Source organism: Hyperolius riggenbachi, chromosome 11, assembly GCF_040937935.1.
Source record: "Hyperolius riggenbachi isolate aHypRig1 chromosome 11, aHypRig1.pri, whole genome shotgun sequence".
NCBI lineage: Eukaryota > Metazoa > Chordata > Amphibia > Anura > Hyperoliidae > Hyperolius > Hyperolius riggenbachi.
In genome coordinates this window covers 196,723,277-196,742,799 of record NC_090656.1, presented here as the reverse complement: position 1 = coordinate 196,742,799, position 19,523 = coordinate 196,723,277, and the positions used below count along the sequence as shown (strand labels likewise).

Genomic DNA, 19,523 nt, shown 5'->3' with positions numbered 1-19,523 from the left:
ATGGGGCATCCCGTATGAGCCAGAGGAGCAGCACCCTGTTGGGAAGTAGTGAAGCTCACCCTAACCCCTGCCCCTAAAGGAACACACCCTTACGAACCTCCTGCATGAGGAGGTTCATTTAGAAAAGCAAAATTAAGGTGCTCAGGTTGCTTTAAGTGTCTGACAGCAGTAAGGCTGTGTTCCCACCTGAACGGAGAATGGAAATTTTGTCCATTCTCCGCTAATTGCTAAACGGACAGTAAACTGATCCTATTTTATAAATGGGAGCCGTACACACTTGCCACTCTGCAATGGATCTGTGGGATCTGCTGCAGTAAGAGGACCACACTTCTGTGCAGTCTGTGATAACCACGGCAGGCAGATGCGTCTGCATCTTCCCTGAGCTACGCCAATTGCCGCTGCTCGCTCCCTGTACATAGGGAAGCAGCATGGCAATTCCTATTGGGCTGCAAAAGACCAATGGGAATCCTTAGCAACCGGGAGAATTCTCATTGGTTAATGGTGGACCAATGAAAATTCTCCTGTTGCTAAGGAGAATTGGCCTAATACAGCCTATGGAGAGCCCCATGCTTCTCCTGGCCTCTGGGCTAATTACAGAGAAGGGCCAAGTGGCGTTGGCACTGGTGAGCAGCGAAGCGGATGCAAAATGGACTGAATTACAATGTCCATTTTGCATCCGCTCAAGTGGAAACAGAGCATTATACTAGATACACATGATGCAATTTTCTGACTGATTTTACTGTAAGATCGATTATTTCCAACATGTCCGATCTGATTTCCCATCGATTTTTCATAAAGTAGCTTGAAAGAGGAAGTTTGTGCAGTTAGGCTTGCAACGCATCCAATAGGACACGTGCAAGCTATTTGGAGCGCACGGCATACCAAGGACTTATGGGTAAATAGCCCCTTATTTCCCAACCACACACCTGAGGTAATTAAGGCTCATTTAAATGACGAATTCGAGTGCTTAGACTCTCGTAATTACTTGTGAGGCCATCACTGCTAGTAGGATAGCAGTTGACCCTGTATTATGTAGTTGGATTGCTGAGCGGGAGGCTGTCGACCTCGGGAGAGACACCAGAACACACATTAGATTATCACCTGAACTGATTAGGAACAATTGTTTCTGGCAATGGAGATCTAGCAAGCCTGTGTAGCTATAGACCTTCCAGCAGTTTATAGACAAACATGTTATGCAATGGATATCAAGCTGTCACCCTAAAGGAAGATAAGGAGTGATATAGATCAGATGTGTAGAGACGATAGTGAAGAGGAAACTTTGCTGCTTCCAGGATATCTGCTATTGATACTTTGGTCACTTTAAAAGCTGTTCATATAAAATATTCTTATGGTAGTTGTCTTGCAGGATGCCCCTGCTTTAGAGATTGCTGACTTCGCCCCTATGGGAAGGAGAGTGCAGAGGCTAGGGATAGGGCAGGGATAGAGTGAAGGCAGAGTCTAGGGATAGTGCTGGGATATAGTGAAGGCAGAGGATTGGGATAATGCTGAGATAGATTGACGGCAGAGGAATGGGATAGTGTAGGTATCAGTGACGGCAGAGGGTTGGAATAGTGCAGGGATAGAGTGAAGGCAGAGGCTAAGGATAGTGCAGGGATAGAGTGAAGGCAGAGGCTAAGGATAGTGCAGGGATAGAGTGAAGGCAGAGGCTAAGGATAGTGCAGGGGTAGAGTGAAGGCAGAGGCTAGGGATAGTGCAGGGGTAGAGTGAAGGCAGAGGCTAGGGATAGTGCAGGGGTAGAGTGAAGGCAGAGGCTAGGGATAGTGCAGGGGTAGAGTGAAGGCAGAGGCTAGGGATAGAGTGAAGGCAGAGGCTAGGGATAGTGCAGGGATAGAGTGAAGGCAGAGGCTAGGGATAGTGCAGGGATAGAGTGAAGGCAGAGGCTTAGGGATAGTGCAGGGATAGAGTGAAGGCAGAGGCTTAGGGATAGTGCAGGGATAGAGTGAAGGCAGAGGCTTAGGGATAGTGCAGGGATAGAGTGAAGGCAGAGGCTTAGGGATAGTGCAGGGATAGAGTGAAGGCAGAGGCTTAGGGATAGTGCAGGGATAGAGTGAAGGCAGAGGCTAGGGATAGTGCAGGGATAGAGTGAAGGCAGAGGCTAGGGGTAGTGCAGGGATAGAGTGAAGGCAGAGGCTAGGGAGAGTGCAGGGGTGGAGTGAAGGCAGAGGCTAGGGATAGTGCAGGGGTAGAGTGAAGGCAGAGGTAGAGTGAAGGCAGAGGCTAGGGATAGTGCAGGGGTAGAGTGAAGGCAGAGGCTAGGGATAGTGCAGGGGTAGAGTGAAGGCAGAGGCTAGGGATAGTGCAGGGGTAGAGTGAAGGCAGAGGCTAGGGATAGTGCAGGGGTAGAGTGAAGGCAGAGGCTAGGGATAGTGCAGGGGTAGAGTGAAGGCAGAGGCTAGGGATAGAGTGAAGGCAGAGGCTAGGGATAGTGCAGGGATAGAGTAAAGGCAGAGGCTAGGGATAGTGCAGGGATAGAGTGAAGGCAGAGGCTAGGGATAGTGCAGGGATAGAGTGAAGGCAGAGGCTAGGGATAGTGCAGGGATAGAGTGAAGGGAGAGTCTAGGGATAGTGCAGGGATCAGTGACAGCAGAGGATTGGGATAGTGTAGGGATCAGTGACAGCAGAGGACTGGAATAGTGCAGGGATAGAGTGAAGGCAGAGGATTTGGATAGTGCAGGGATCGGTGACAGCAGAGGAAAGCAATAGTGCAGGGATCAGTGGCGGCAGAGGATTGGGATAGAGTGACGGTAGAGGATTGGGAAAGTGCAGGGATAGGGTGAAGGCAAAGGATTGGGATAGTCCTGGCTAACCCGTACTGTGGCACCTATGCTGACTAACCTGTAGTGCGGCATCTTGACTGGCTAATCTGTACTGCGGCTCCAATAGCTGGCTAAACTATACTGGGGCACCTATAGCTAGCTAACCTTTCCTGGGGGCACCTATAGCTGGCTAAACTATACTGTGGGCACCTATATACCTATACTTAGGGAACTTATACTCATCAGTGTGCTAATCCATCATTGTGTATTAAAAATCGTGTATCGAATCAAAATCACAATTTCTGACAGAAATCGTGCAATTCAATTTTTTCCTAAAATCGTTCAGGCCTTGGAGTCTGTACAAAAATCTTCTGACTCCTCAGTTTATGAAACCACGACTCCGGGTACCCAAAATGGCTCCGACTCCTCGATTCAGACTCCTTAGTATAATACTTAACAGGGCTGTGGATTTTGTACAAAAATCATCCGACTCCTCAGTTTATGAAATGAACGACTCCAACTCCGGGTGCCCAAAATTGCCCCGGCTCCGACTCCACAGCTTTATTTCGTCTCCGGTTCCAATTAAATATTTGTTTTTAGTGTCTGAAGCATTTTTAAATACAATAATGTAAATAACCTGGTCATTCACGTAGTCAGCTGACTTTGTTTGGGCACCTTTTGCTGAACCTAGTCTTGCAGCTGCAGCGACCCCAGCTTATTTGCTTTGTTAAATCTGGATTCGTGGACAGGCAGTATAGAACATTTCATAGAAAATCTGCTTGGTTTGCCTATAAGTAGGCCCACAATCTGCCACTTTCTTCATTTCAAGCCATTGGCTATCATTCATAAAGAGGCTGTCGGTAAGGGGAATCAGTGCGGGAAAACACCGCTGGCGGTGTTTTAGACTTCTGGGTGGGCATTCATAAAAAAGTATCCATGTGCGGAAGCACTGCGGAGATTCCCCGAGCTAGGCTGGCGATAGGCAGGCGGTAGGCAGGTGGAGACACGGAAGCTGCAGAGTTGATACATTTCTCCGTGTTCCGCTCTGCTGCAGCTGCCTGGGAGGTCTGTGTGTCTCCATTCACTTGCATTGGTATCGCCACATCAGAGGGAGCGGGACTTCCCGACCTGACACCGCTTGCGGTGTTCTTCATGAATGAACATTTTGCTACATTTGTTCCGATAATCACCGCACAAGGCGGTGATTTATCACTCTGCTCGTTAGTGTCATTTTTTCATGCGGAAAGAGCCTTTATGAATGCTGACTTTGCCGAGTGGTTGGTAAAGTCAGCTGTTTTTAGCATTTCCGCATGCGGAAATGCTTTATGAATGATAGCCATTGTAGATGTAATTCTGGATAGGCAGCCAGATATCTGCACTGTGACTAGTCGTTGCATCAGTTCTTGTGTGTGGCAAATTCCAACCTTTAGGTGTCTGTTGATTTTTGGATTATTTATTGATCAACAGCATGATTGGGAAAGCTATAAACTTTGAGTGGGGGAGGAGCAGCAGCAAGTAGCTGTTTAGCTCTGTTTTGCCTTGAGCAGTACAGTATTGGCAGAGGCAACGGTTTGATTGGTTTTTGATCTGATTTCTGCTGACCACCGATCAAAGCAGGGCTGTGGAGTCGGTACAAAATCATTAGAAGACTCAGTTTATGAAATCTCCAACTCCAGATACGCAAAATCAAAATGGCCCAGACTCCGAGACTCCTTAGTCTAAAGGTCCGTACACACGCTGGACTGGAGGCAACGACTGGTCCGTCGTCACCTCCCAACGACAGTCCGGCGTGTGTACGCACTGTCGGCGGACTGATACGGCTGTTTCTGAGCGATCCGCCGGAGGTGACGACGGACCCGTCGTTGCCTCCAGTCCGGCGTGTGTACAGACCTATATTCTTACCAGGGTTATGGATTTGATACAAAAATAATCGGACTGAAACAGACTCCAACTCCGACTCAGGTACCCAAAATTACTCCGACTCCAGGGCCCTGGATCAAAGTGATGAAAAACTCTATTTGGGTAGTGCTGAATTGTGCTACTTTTGGTCAGCCTTTAGGGCTCTTTAACATCAGGCAACACGAACAGGAGCCGTTCTCCTGCACGCGTTGTCTGCCTGCGGCGTGTCGTCGGGTATCTGCGGTGCGACGCAATCAGCGGCGGTAGATGGTAATTAAACCCTACGGAAAACGCCGGCTCGCGGGTGCGTTGGAGGAAAAACTGCGCCCGGGTGCGTCGGAACCGCAACGCATCGAAACGCAGCGTCGAGTGTGAAAGGTAAAATGAAAGTCTATGGACTTTCATCTTACCTTGGTTAACGCAAACGGCTGCCGTTTGCGTTAACGCACAAAGTCTGCCCTAATGTGAAAGAGCCCTTAGCTACATATGTTGCTGCTCAGGATTTTGGTTTGTAATTGTCTTGGGTGAGATTCTAGCTTGAACATGTAAATGGTCATTGCAATCTAAAGGCCCCAATCCACCACGCTATTTTCCCGACTAACGATTTTTGAGCGGCGAACTATTGTTTCTGTGATCTCGTTACATGGGTACAGTTGGGTGATCACGTGAGTGGAGTTAAAGGGACTCTTAAGTCAGGAATAAAAAAAATTAGTTTTACTTGCCTGGGGCTTCTACCAGCCCTCTGCAGCCACCCCGTGTCCTTGCAGTCACTCGCAGATCCTCCAGTCCCTTGCCGCAGATCCTCCGGTCCCTTGCCGCCAGCTAGTTTAGTTTTTGCTGACAGGGAGTTGGCGGGCTTTCTGCGCAGGCCTAGCCACGCGTATCCTTCTTCATGTTCCCTTCCTCAATAGCGTCCTACACAGGCGCACAATGCTATTGCAGATGGGAACACAAAGAAAAATGCGCATGGCCAGGCCGGTCGGGCCTATCAGCGAAAACTAGCGGGGGACTGGAGGCTCCGCGAGTGACTGCAAGGGCATGGGACGGCTGAATGGGGCTGGTAGAAGCCCCAGGAAGGTAAAACTGATTTTTTATTTTTTTTATTTCTGGCTTAAGTGTTCCTTTCAGCAATGTGCATCAATAACGACCGACATGGCAGATCTGATCTTTAAGATCCTTGAAAGCTCTGCACAAAGTACCGCGACTGCTTGACTTCCTGTTCGAGCCTGTCGTTTACCCGGCGGCCCGAATATTGAGCGTGGAGTGATTGTCGACGGGGGGCGTTGCTGAATCCATCTTCTGTTGGGGGTGAGTATTTAGCTCATGAGGTGACCACTGTTGTCATGCTATTGTTCCAGCAGTGAGGCATTCTCCTCCCTAACCCCCCTCTCCTGGAATGGAACAGTCTGACCGTTGTCATGTATCATCTCTGTACAATGATCATTCCTTAAACTGTCCCCCCAAAACCAACATTACCAACCATTTTTTTGGGTAACGTTTAGGGCCTACTGAAGCACTTTCTGCAGCTTTTTCTGATCAGCCCTCGGCGAAATGATGCAACAACAAAATCGCGTTATTTTGCAGTTCACAATTGTGAGGGGTTTCTGAAGATCTGGAAGCCGCTCCCTCGTGGGCTCAGGACCTTATTGAATGTCTGTATTGGAACTTTACACAGCCTCGTGCACACGCTAGATGGTCCTCAGCTGAAGCGGTGTGGTTAGATGCTACATGAAGGATCGGCAAAATGCTTTCATGTTCCCCTGTGGCGGTCAAAACATGAGGCGGTTGGTGAACGACTGGAACCAATGTCAAATTCTTCTCTGCTCATTTGCAGATAAATATTTACCACAGGTTAAACGTGATGCCGACAAAAGCCTGTGTGAACAAGGCCTAAGACAAATCCGACCAGTGTTAGGGCACACAAGAAGCCACCTGTAGTGTAGGTACATAGCAGCATACACAAACAGCTGCTGTGAAACAACTGAGGACACAAAGGAAAATTGCCCTTCCAGAAAACTTCCTGTACTCCAGAATTCAGTGCTCAGAAATTATACAAATCTACAGGTGTCTGTAGTGTTTAGAGGGCGAGAAATTACACTGGTTTGCTACCTGGAAAACTCGACCAAACTCCAACCTCCTCAAATTGTCTTTATAAATGCTGTATGCTGTTCAAGAACTAAAGTGTGAAAAGGCCTTGTTGCTAAAGTTAAATACTTCATTTCTAGTGGCAAGGGGCCAGAGTTCCCCTGCAGATAATGCTTGCCTGCCCGTCCTGTATAGCTCCAAGTCTGGCCATGTGTTGGTATTCCCAGCCCCCACTAGACCAAGAGAAATTGTCATGTTTTTCATCTATTTATCAGAAACAAGTGGTTTCTGTGCTCTTCTGTTAGTGATTTCCTGTCACATGGTGTGGTGCTCTCCCAGAAGATGCAGCATGTTTGTATTTGCCACAGGCTTTTTCCATGAGAATGTGCACAGACTGTCAGCTTAGTGAGTGTTAAGTATTTACAGGGGGGAGGGGGGAATAATGTCTTATACTTTCTTTCCTGGGACATCACGCTAGATCAGTGATGGCTAACCTTGGCACTCCAGCTGTGAGAAAACTACACATCCCATCATGCCTCTGCCTCCCCAAGTTATGCTTAGAGCTGTCAGAGTATTGCAATGCCTCATGGGACTTGTGGTTCCACCACAGCTGGAGTGCCAAGGTTAGCCATCACTGCGCTAGATCATAGGATGGTCTGTTGAATTGCATTCTAAAGCTTTGTATACACGTACGGGTCGCCGGTTCATGTCGCCTGGTGGGGATCGGGATCTGATTCCTTGGGGGGGAGGTAGTCTCCCCCATCCATGCTCCACATACAATCTGGGTTGGGTGTGTGGAAGGATTGTCTCCCTCAGATTTGAGCTGAAAGGGATCTATTTTGCGCTTGAATCTGCTTGCCATCTATAAGTGTATGGCCACCTTTAGTGCTTGTTTACATCACAAATTTGAAAAAGGCACATATGAACTTGCATATTATTAGTGATGGAACAAACAGTTCGCTTGGCCCTGTGACAAACTGTTTGCCAACAAAACAGTACATGCAGCTACTTCCGGGTCGGCACTCAGTGAGGTCTTTAAATAATGCGCAAGGGACAGTGGTGTGCGCAGAGTGCTTCTGGCAGCAAGCATGCTCAAGGATGCAAGGCGCCAACCAGAGTGTACGCATTACTTAGAGAGAGCCTGAGGTGGGCTCAAAAAAAAAATAGGTTACCCGATTTCTGGGGAGTAAATCAGGTAGCCGCAAAAACCGTCACTTCTGTGGGCCGCACTGGCCCACCTTCACTTTCGTGACCTATAGGTCACGACGCTGCAGCGAGAGACCGTGTATCTCTCACAGCATGCAGGGGGTGCGGCCAGGGAGAGACATCTGCCCAACGGCAGCTCTGGAAACCCTGTAGGAACTCCTCTGGCAGGCGTTTTGAACAGGGATTTCCTTTGCATAGCAACAGAACGCATCATCAGCTACATAGCTGACATACATCTGTACAGGCCAGCCATCTGTCACCCTAGGGGATCGGGTTGAGATCCGACAGGCAACATAAAGTCAAGAGGTGTGTGTACACGTCTTGACAATTGATCTTATCTTTTTAAGAAAGGAACAATTGATAGAACCATTTAAAAAAAAAAGTGCTGCTCAGCAGAGCTATGGAGTCGGTACAAAAATCATCCAACTCCACCTCCGATCCCTCAGTTTATCATTCTCAGTGGGTGGACTCGCCTCCCTTCTGGAAGAAATGGCCGGACAACGGGCAAGTTACTTGCAGTTTAAAGTAACAGACAGAGGCACTATACCCAGCTCTTGACCAGACAGTGTACCCTCCAAAAATCGTTTGCCTGAAGAAGCGGGACTGTTTCCCGTGAAACGCGTTGCACTTTTGGAGTTATTAATAAATGTTACTTTAAACTGCAAGTAACTTGTCCGTTGTCCGGCCATTTCTTCCAGAAGGGAGGTGAGTCCACCCACTTCCCCCTTTTTTAACGATTTTAATTAATTTTACTCTACCTGGCGCCTCTGTTATCCTGCTACAAAATTTAATCCACCCTTGGTGGAGGGGTGTAACCGCTGGTGTGCACTAACCCATTGAAATACATTAGTCAAGCGTTTTCACAGGCGGATGCAGTTGGCAGAACTCTGCTAAAACCGGTCGGTGTTCACTGGGCGCCACTGTATTTCCTTTCTCTCCAGGGATAGGTCAAAGGTTCACTGGCCTCCTATGTAAAATCGTTTAGAATGCTGAGTAAAGTGTGAACTGCAAATATTAGAGAATGATGCAGTGTTTAAAAAAAAACAAAAACACTATATAACTGAAAATAAAAATGAGAATATTTTCTTTGCTACTAATGTTCTAGTAATTATCTGTACTACACAACAAATGCATTATATCATATTTTATTTTCGCTTCAGTGTCTCTGTTATCCACATGTAGAAAAGATATTAAAATGACTACCTCCTTAACCACCCTGGCATTCTATTAAGATCGCCAGGGCGGCTGCGGCAGGGTTTTTTTTTAATAAAAAAAAAATTTCATGCAGCCAACTGAAAGTTGGCTGCATGAAAGCCCACTAGAGGGCGCTCCTGAAGCGTAATTCCGATCGCCTCCGGCGATCAGAATTAACAAGGAAGGCTGCAATGAGCAGCCTTCCTTGTTTTGCTTACCTCGTCGCCATGGCGACGAGCGGAGTGACGTCATGGACGTCAGCCGACGTCCTGACGTCAGCCGCCTCCGATCCAGCCCTTAGCGCTGGCCGGAACTATTTGTTCCCGGCTGCGCTGGGCTCCGGCGGCTGGGGGACCCTCTTTCGCCGCTGCACGCGGCGGATCGCCGCGCTGCGGCCGCGATCAGGTAGCACACGCGGCTGGCAAAGTGCCGGCTGCGTGTGCTGCTTTTTTTCATCAGAATCGGCCCAGCAGGGCCTGAGCGGCAGCCTCCGGCGGTAATGGTCGAGCTCTGCTCGTCCATACCGCCCGGATGGTTAAGGCTGGTTTCACAGTGGGACGTTAAAGGGAACCTTAACTGGCGGGGAAAAAAAAATTCACTTACCTGGGGGCTTTCCCAAGCCTCCTGCAGCCGTCCTGTGCCCGCGCCGGTCCTTCGGTGCCCTCCGGTCTCCCTCCGCCGCTAAGTTTCGTTTTCGGACGACTGCCAGTCGTCCTCGGGCAAAGCGTCCTCTTCCGCATTCCCCGTCGTAAAGAGCCGTAAAGCAAGTCCGCATGACGCCAAATCCGGAAGAAGAGGACGCTTTGCCCGAGGACGACTGGCAGTCGTCCGAAAACGAAACTTAGCGGCGGAGGGAGACCGGAGGGCACCGAAGGACCGGTGCGGGCACAGGACGGCTGCAGGAGGCTTGGGAAAGCCCCCAGGTAAGTGCATTTTTTTTTCCCCACCAGTTAAGGTTCCCTTTAAAGTCCCACATACAGCAGCCAGTAACGCAACCTTACTCACAGCACTGTAAAATCAATTGTGCTGTTCACAATGCCCACGTTGCGTTACATAGTAACGCAGCATGTTTAAACAAAGTGCTGCATGCTGTACGTTATACTGGGCTAAGCAGCGTTAGACTGCTTGCACATGCTCAGTAATGTTGGAGGAGGAGGAGGTCTCTCCTCCTCCTCCTCCCACATGGCTAATTAATATTCACTGCACTGCAGAGACTGGTGGTGGGACTGTAGTGTTGATCAGATCATAAACGAATCGTTTTTGTGAGTCGAATCATCCGGATCATCACAATGAAAGATTCGGTTCACAGTGGATGTGTCTGGAAGAAACAGGAACATACAGAATGTACAGTGCAGGGAAAGTCCTGTCCTGCTAGTCATTTCATCCAGTCTGCTTCCCTAGTAAAATGATTCAAATGATTTGGTTCAAAGATCCAGGTCTTTTCAATGATCCGATTCAAATGATCAGAATCCTTAAAAAGATCCGGACTTCCTATCACTAACCTGGAGCGGCTGCTTTGAGAACTGCATAACGCAGCTCAATCTGACGTCCAACTTCAACACCACCATACATTGCGTTAGGGGCACGTTATGTGACCTTAACGTCCCCTAAAACGCAACGTCGTAGTGTGTGAAAGTAGCCTAAAAGATGTTTGTCTTGTGGATAAAATTTTGATGGTTAAAGTTGATTCAACACACCAGTCAGCTGGGAGCATGCAAATGTGTGACTGATACAAAGTATATATTAGTCGTTTACCTCATCTAGTAATGAATGCCAATGAGGGAATTCTCCTGTCTACCAGTATTTATTGAAACAAAACTGGTCATGGCGTGTGATTTCATTATTGCTTAGTGCGCAGTGTGAGATATTTGTTTGTACACTTTACTTTTCAGTATGACTTGTTTCATGGTGTGCTTCCTTGTTTTTCTTTAACTTCCTGTTTTAATTTTACTGATGATGGTTTTTGCTCCACAGGCACAAGGCTGAATATCAGGGTCTCCAGAGCTCCGGGCCACAAATCAGAGTTCAGAGAACATTGATGTAAGTCCTCTTCTTGTGCAATGACCATTGTTGGCGCAGTGTTGTGTGTTTCTCTTTTTTTTTTTTTTTTTTTTTTGTATAATTATTGTCCACTTTGGCGACACTCCTTTCCCCCCCACACTTCCTGCATAGTTAGGTTGGGCAAAACATACTGCGTTTCAGAAGCCACTCTGTCCAACCCAGGAGCCAATAGAACATTGCCAGTTCTATTGAGCCAGAGGAAAACTTGCACCCAAGGCTTATAAGGTGCATAGGTTAAAATGTAGATATGATTGAGGAAAAAATGGTATCCAACAAAAATCTAATTATAAAAGAACACCCCCATACTTTAATTTTGCAAACGTTTCGATTCTGATAATTTGATCGACTCAGACAGTGGCATGACATGACCACCCAAGTGAACTTTTGATTGATTTTTCAGCTGAAATTGGTGGAAAGGATCGATGGAAAAGCTTGGTGGTAAGGGCTGGATCAGGTGCCCAGCAGTAACAGTGTTCCATTGACTGACAGACTGGGCTGATGTCCCCACAAGTGTGACTCCCTTACAACCCCCCCCCCCCCCCCCAAATCCTTGGTGAGTGTTGAAGGCTCACCTGTTGTCATGCCGGCGTGAATCCTTGCTTTCCCCAGTGCACAGTCTGAATGTTGCGCACATGCTTATCTTCACTATGAATCTTCTACAAAGGAGTCTGCTGCAATACAGGAAGTGCTTCATTTAGAGTGGTTTTCAAAGCAAGAGTCCAGTGTCGCAATAGGGGTTTAGGGTCTGCAGTACAGATGTAACTTCTGAAAACGTCCATAGCTTGTGGCCTTTTGTTGTAGTGTAAATCGGATTTCAGGAAGTCCAGGTGTTTTGTAACGGGAATGTTTAAGGCCATATATACCGCAAGATACCAGGCTCAGTGCCTGAGGGAGTGAGGGGGAATAGTTCTATGTCACACAAGTTTCATTTATTTACTATATTTGCTTTATCTGCTCATTGCTTGATATGAGTAGCTACATCCAGCAAGGTTTTAAATTGTAGCAAGTGGGGGACAGCCAAAAGCACTCTAACTCTGAATAAAGAACTTCATGACGTGTCCTTGGTTTGGATATTGAACAGGAATAATGTGTGATAATTTAATAAATGCACATTATTTATTTTAAGGGGGGGGGTTGCTCCGCCCCTCTCGCGCCGCCCCTCACTCCTTTTTAAAGCAGGCCTGAACTCAGAACTTCCTCTCAGCTCTAAAAGAAAAGCAACAGCATAACCATTAAAGAAAGACAGCTTTTAGAAATCCTGCAATAAATCTAGTGTCTACTTCTGGCCTTCATGGAAGCAGACATAGGGTTAACATCCTGTATTTACAAATTGGCTGCTCTGCAAAGGCAGACGAGATTCATGACCTGACACAGCTAAGATCAAATTACAGGTGTAATTAGTCACAGATGAGCGGCAATTAAACATGCTAAACTCTCTAAATGCATACAGGGCACAATTCTCCGTTTTTCCTTCTGTTCAGTGCAAGAGTTCTGGTCCACTTTAAATGGGAGTTGGTTCCTAGAGATTATAATGGTGTGACTATTACAGCAATAGCTACTTGTGTCACCTTGGCATTTCAGTAACAAGGTTTTACCAGGCTCTGTTCTCAGTCTTAGCATCTTACTTGTCCCTCCACTATGTTGGATTCGTATATGTAGATAAGGCTGTCCCCATGATGGCAACTAAACAATCTCAAAAGCAGCTTTCTACCATGGATTTCCCGTGAAACGCAAGGAAGCATCGGGAGACTTTCCTGCAGGTGTTGGAATCCTGAGGAAGTTTGATATTGCCAATAACCCAACAGCCCTGATTTTTCTGTGACTGTTTAAATGTAGCTAAGCTGAGGAATTACGGTTGCTAGCCTCTGACTTAGTACTGTGTTCTCAAGTACATGCATCACTCCTACATCAATCACTCACTCTGGGGCCCTGCTCTGAATGCCTCTAGCAGTGTAGAGAATGACCGGTACATACCATGCTACAGGCTTGTAAATACTTCCTGCATGCCTTTTGGAAAAATACTCAGAGCCCCGTCCTTTGGGTCACACCTTTTTGTAAAGAGTAGCAAGTGCAGTTGTATAAGCAACCTTCTGTGTGACAAGCCGTCACTACTCTTCATACTTTTATAGGGAACCTGGCAATTTTCTAGACTTTGCTAAAATACTTTGCATGCTTAGAGACAGGGCTTGTGGACATTAACTCATAAATGCCTTTTTTTTTTTTTTTAAATCTAATCATCAAAAGTGGGCATTTTTTTTTTGTCCGTGAACCGCTTGCAATTTATATATATACGAGCCATTTACACTTGTCACTTTGCAGCATCTTTTGCGGTTAGTGGACCACACTTTGTACACCCTAGACAGGTGGAACAGTTCCTCCATTTAGCCTATGGGGGTAACTCATCTGTCCCAGGCAACAGCCAGACCATCGGAGTGGACATCACGCACTCTGCTCCCGCTGATCTGGTGCAAGTGGGAACTGAGCTTAATGGTTGCTGACTATGTAAAACATTTTATAGTAAGCAGTGTGTTAGGAATAACTGTACACCTGCTTATTCATGCAGTTCTGTAACTGCCCACTTGTGTGGCAGTAGTTGAAAGTATAAAATTGTGCAGATACAGGTCAGGAACTTCAGTTATTGTCCACATACGTTAATGGAATGCGAAAATATTGTATATTTTTACAATGGCATGATTGTTGAGCCATAGGCAAACATGGGCATTACCTTGCACATCAGTTGTCCTTTCACTTATAACTGACAGAAACTGATATAGTGGAAAAGGGTCCTAAGTTCTTTCAGCTTCCAGAGACACAAGTCTGACAAGATCTAGTCACCACTGGTGAGCTTCTGAGAGGAACAGATAGTAAGGTGTATGTGGGATTCATTTGCAGGTGCATCATGTGGTTATTTTACATTTTATACAGTTTAGGTTCCCTTTAAGCCCCAGAGAATAGCAACCTCTATGATTTTTGTAAAGGTGCGGCATTATGCCACCATCTACAATATATCCATTTGATTCCTTTGCGTGTATGCTGGTTTGTAATGCTGAAGTACAACATATGGAAAGTAAAATGACTGGTTTCTAAACTGAGATCTATTAGTGACTCTAGCTTGTATAAGCAGAGAGAGCCTCAGGGCACTGCGTGGCTGAACTCCTAGTCACACGTTCAGCCGTTTGCCTAATAGGTGTGAGCTCTTACTTGGGAACCATTATTAAATAACTGAAAGTGTGCTGTTCATTGTTTCTGAAATCTCTTCTTTACCTGAATAATAGTTCTATTTTAATCTTTAGTGATTGGCAGGTAATTGATTGGGCGTCCTGCCTGCATGTTTTACAGGTGGTTAGTCTGTTTGAAGTCCATTTTCCATCTAATAATTTATAGCAGTTTATTTTAGGCTTGATGCTTTCAGTGATATCGGTTGTGCTTTGTTTGTTCAGTATAAACATTTTAAGGGGTATTAATGTGAGCCTGCTGTGCCGGACTAAACCCATAAACTTCTGACTGAAAGGGTAGCCATGTCACATTCTAGGGCTAGTTCACACAGGCGCCTAAACGCGGCAGTTGCGTTCATCATTCAAGCGCTGTCCATTCAAATGAATTGAAGCACTTTTTTAAAATGAATTACGGCTTTTTGCATCCATGTGATCACTGCGCTAGATCCAATTGTCTCGTCCTGGATGCTATGTGTCCATCACTTGGATTCTGTACGCTGTTTACATTTTCTTTTCTTTATTGCTGTTATGATCGGTACATGTCATGCAATTTTTGCTTTAGATTCTACTTCCGATTGATCAAAAGATTGGATCGGGCAAAAAATTGTTCAGCCTACTGATTGCCACTGACAGATTCAAACTCAATCGATCTTTCTCAATCAGAAACAAATTGGACAGGCTAAAAATATTGTGCGTTTTGCTGGCTATATTGATTTGAATTCTAGTTATCGTTCCGTGTGTCCTTTCGATAAACAATCAGAAAATTATCCGAAATCTGGAAAAACGCATCCATATGTATACTAGCTTTCTTTTATAGCTGAGCGATGTAAGATCTGACTATCAATCTGAAGTAAATTGCATGGTGTGTACCCAGTTTCAGGATTTGCCTAATTCATTTAGGTGTTTAGCCGCTTCAGCCGCACAGATGTAATGGTCACGTCCGTGGTTGCTGTAGCCACTCCGATAGACATGCCTGTGCATTCCGTCAGATGTGTGTGATCCTGATGGCCCGCGAGTTAGGAGGGATTGGAGGAAGGGGACATGAGTCCCCTGAGCCATTCTATGCCTGTTGAGTGAGAATTATTTCTTTTGGGCCCGTTTCCACTTGTGACGCATGCATCTGTGAAACGCGCGGCGTCACATCCTGGTGTGCGGATACTGAGACGAATCCCATCAGCCGTGCCATGGACGGCTATGGGATTCACAGCCTCCCGCACCATTTTGGTTGAAAATGCCAGCCGAATTGCTATCGCAAACTATTTTGGCCAGCGGTGGCATTGTTCCCTATGGCAGTTTCCCTGCGGAGAAACTGTGTATTCGGCACGGAAACCGCGCCAGTGGAAACGGCCCTTACAGTTAGTAACAGTGGGCCAGGTTTATCAAAGCATTACCGACAGTTTTTTCTTCTAAAACTGTTCTAACCAGCAGAGGAACTGTTCTGCATGATGGGAAGAAACTTCTCAAATCCCACGTAATACCAGCAGTTTAACCTACCAAGCAAACGAGATAAACAGAGGAACACCAAGAGCCCCAATAGTGTAGTATGTATTGACAAAGGGGGTAATGACAAAGAGTAATAGTTGTTATACTCACAAACATGGGTCACCAATAGGCAACCACTGTAAAGGCAGGTGGGGAGATTATCCTGACCCCACTCAGGAATAAGAAGTCGCTCTCTGTAGATAGTAGAAAGGGTCGCAACCCTCCACCAAGGGTGGATACAATATTATATAAGAGAGAACAGAGGCGCCAATAGGATAAAAGGGGTTTTAAAGGAGCTTAAAAGCCAAAACTTGGTAATTAGAGGAGGCAGTGGTGGACTTACCCCCTCCAAGCAGACACAACATGACTGTACATTCAGTCTATTTATTAACGAACTCCAGATAAAACAAAGCAACGCGTTTCACGGGTCAGCGCCCGCTTCCTCAGGCAATAGAAAAAGGAGTTACAGCATCTAGCAAAACAAATGACACTCAGCGCCTCTGCCAGCCCAGCGTTCAATCTCCCCAGGATTTCTGTGCAAACAGTGATAAAATTTATTTTTAAAACTTTTTTTTTCCCTGTAACTTGCCAAAATGTGTCAAGCAAGGGTCTAGTATACAGTGCAGGAGAGTATTGATGTGTATGCATGTTTATGCTGTTCACAGCATGTTTTTTTGAACGGACATTTCTGTCCATACCGCTAGTAGTGTTGGGCGAACAGTGTTCGCCACTGTTCGGGTTCTGCAGAACATCACCCTGTTCGGGTGATGTTCGAGTTCGGCCGAACACCTGGTGGTGTTCGGCCAAACTGTTCGGGTTCGCCCGAACGGCTCAATGCCTGGCCGAACAGGGCCTCTGTTTGGCCGAACAGCGCCCTGTTCGGCCGAATACGGCCCCCCTATGGGGTCGCAGGCATAAGGGGGGAGCATGCCGCGATCGCAGGGGGGTCGGAAATTCCCCCCACCCCCTCCGCTAGCGCTCCCCCCTCTGCCCGCTTCCCCATACAAAAGTTTAAGGAAAGTAAAATAGTACCGGTGGTAGTGGCTGGCAGTGGCACTGTGAAGTGAGTGAGGAGGAGGAGTCCGGAGAGTGACGCGTTGAGGGAGGCCGGGCAGCGGGCGGTTCAGCGGTAGTACCCTTGTGGTTCTTCCGCCCTTTCTCTGACCTCACGTCCTCTGCGTGATGACGCATACGAGGGTACGCGTGACGCGTACCCTCGTATGCAGAGGACGTGAGGTCAGAGAAAGGGCGGAAGTACCACAAGGGTACCCGCTGCCCGGCCTCCCTCAACGCGTCACTCTCCGGACTCCTCCTCCTGACTCACTTCACAGTGCCACTGCCAGCCACTACCACCGGTATTATTTTACTTAAACTTTTGTATGGGGAAGCGGGCAGAGGGGGGAGCGCTAGCGGAGGGGGTGGGGGGAATTTCCGATCGGGGCATGCTCCCCCCCTTATGCCTGCAACCCCATAGGGCCCCCAAAAGCGGGATGTTCGGGGTTCGGCCCGAACATGCCGAACATCGCGGCCATGTTCGGCGAACGTTCCCGAACCCGAACATCCAGGTGTTCGCCCAACACTAACCGCTAGGGAGGTTAATGTGGATTGCTAGAGCTGCACTATAGTTAAGAAAAGTGCAAATCCATCCCTGAACTGCCGTGGATTAAGAAGTTTCATAGCAGTTCTCCAGACACTCAGAACCTGCTGACAGCAGATGTGTTGGTTACCTCAACATCAATTTCCCTCACACACTGTACTGCCTGACAGACCTTCCCAACTCCTCCTAACAGTTTAACCACTTCACCTCCCTTGCAAAGGTAAAGAGAAAGAAAGCCCAGCTCAAAGTATAACAAAGTTTATTCACAAATTGTAATACTTAGCCCTGGTAGACAGGACTGTCTTGAAGGGACTCCCTCATATCTGCAGCTGCACTGTTCCAGCCTCCTTGGTCTACCCGGGCTAAGTATTTCTCCTCCATTCTTTTGCACTTCTCTTTTCTCTATGCACTCCAGAATATAGGCTGCCTCTGGGTGTTTGGTTTATATAGCAGCCTCCTTGCTCATTTTGCACATGATATATGTCAGTATTGACAATTTGCACGTTACACTATATATGTATTGATGTGTATGTATTTGTGTTTATTTGTATATGTTGCACTTTACTGAACCCGGGTTCAACCTCTTGTGTGCTCTATTTAGATGCACACTGAGGCAATTATTTGGGCATATATTGCCATTGTCTTGTGATATAGATGGTGGTTTCATAACCTTACTTTTTCATCACCTATATGGACATGATTGTTTGCAGCTGCTACTACATACGACCATTTGGTCGGTTTTAATTGTTTTTATTTATGTTTTTGACACTCCAATATATACAATACAATACAATAACATTTGTAAAGCGCTTTTCTCCCATAGGACTCAAAGCGCATAGCTGTGTCTCAGATTAATACAGGGTTTCAGGCTGGGTTGTGTTACAGAGGAGATAGTCAGATGTTCATGAATGCCAGACTGAAAAGGTAGGTTTTCAGTTTAGACTTGAATGCTTCCAGGGATGGGGCTGTCCTGATTGGGTGTGGCAGGGAGTTCCAAAGTGTAGGGGCAGCATGACAAAAGGCTCTGTCTCCAAAGGTTTTGAGGTGGACTCTGGGGGTGACCAAGGTGTTACGTCCTTTTGATCTAAGATTGTGGGGGGTGTGATGTAGTTGCAACAAGTCCTTCAGGTATCCAGGGCCCAGATTGTGCAAGGATTTGAATGTCAGTAAGCCAATCTTAAACAGAATTCTCCATTTTATCGGTAGCCAGTGGAGTGAGCTCAGGGTTGGTGTTATGTGGCAATGGCGGGGTTGGCTCGTTAACAGCCTTGCGGCGGTATTCTGTACTAATTGCAGGCGGCGTAAGTCTTTCTTATGCAGGCCTGTGTAGAGGACGTTGCAGTAGTCTAACCTTGATGTGACTAAGGCATGAACTAGGGTTGGAAGATCCTCTGAAGGAATTGGGTGTTTAATCCTTGCAATATTCCTTAGGTGAAAGAAGGAATGTTTCACAACAGCTGAGATTTGATTCCTGAAGCTTAATTTCCCATCAATCAGTACTCCCAGGCTGCGCACACAGTCTGAGTTGTTCAGGTCTGAGCTCCCTATCCTTAGCGGTGTTGGTTGAGACTGGAGCTGCTTTGCTGTTGAGCCCTGGCCCTCGATAACAAGAACCTCAGTTTTGTCAGCATTAAGTTTTAGCCAATTATTATTCATCCACTCCTGAAGCTCAGCTAAGCATGCGTTTATTTGTGGAGTAGGGTCTGTGACATCAGGTTTGAATGACAAATATAGCTGGGTGTCATCAGCATAGCAATGATATGTCAGGCCATGTTTTTGTATGATTTCTCCAAGTGGCAGCATGTATATGGTGAACAGTAAAGGGGATAATATTGCGCCCTGAGGTACACCGTATTTTAGTGGTACAGGGTTGGAGAGGAAGGGCCCTAAGGCTACCCTTTGTGTTCTGCCAGCCAGGAAGGAGTTGAACCACCGGAGAACAATGCCATCTATGCCACAGTACTCTTGTAGCCTGTTGAGTAAGATTTCATGATCGACTGTGTCAAA

General features: G+C 46.8%; 1 protein-coding gene across 5 annotated transcripts in view; it reads left to right on the top strand.

The window, feature by feature from the left end:
* Nucleotides 1-19,523, top strand: part of CELF1 (CUGBP Elav-like family member 1) — a 93,267-nt gene that overhangs the window by 7,842 nt on the left and 65,902 nt on the right. For all 5 annotated transcript variants that reach the window (XM_068261644.1, XM_068261643.1, XM_068261641.1 and 2 more), the window contains exon 2: nucleotides 11,136-11,201. The gene's annotated coding sequence lies outside the window, so the exon portion shown is untranslated. The remainder of the gene's footprint in view (nucleotides 1-11,135; nucleotides 11,202-19,523) is intronic.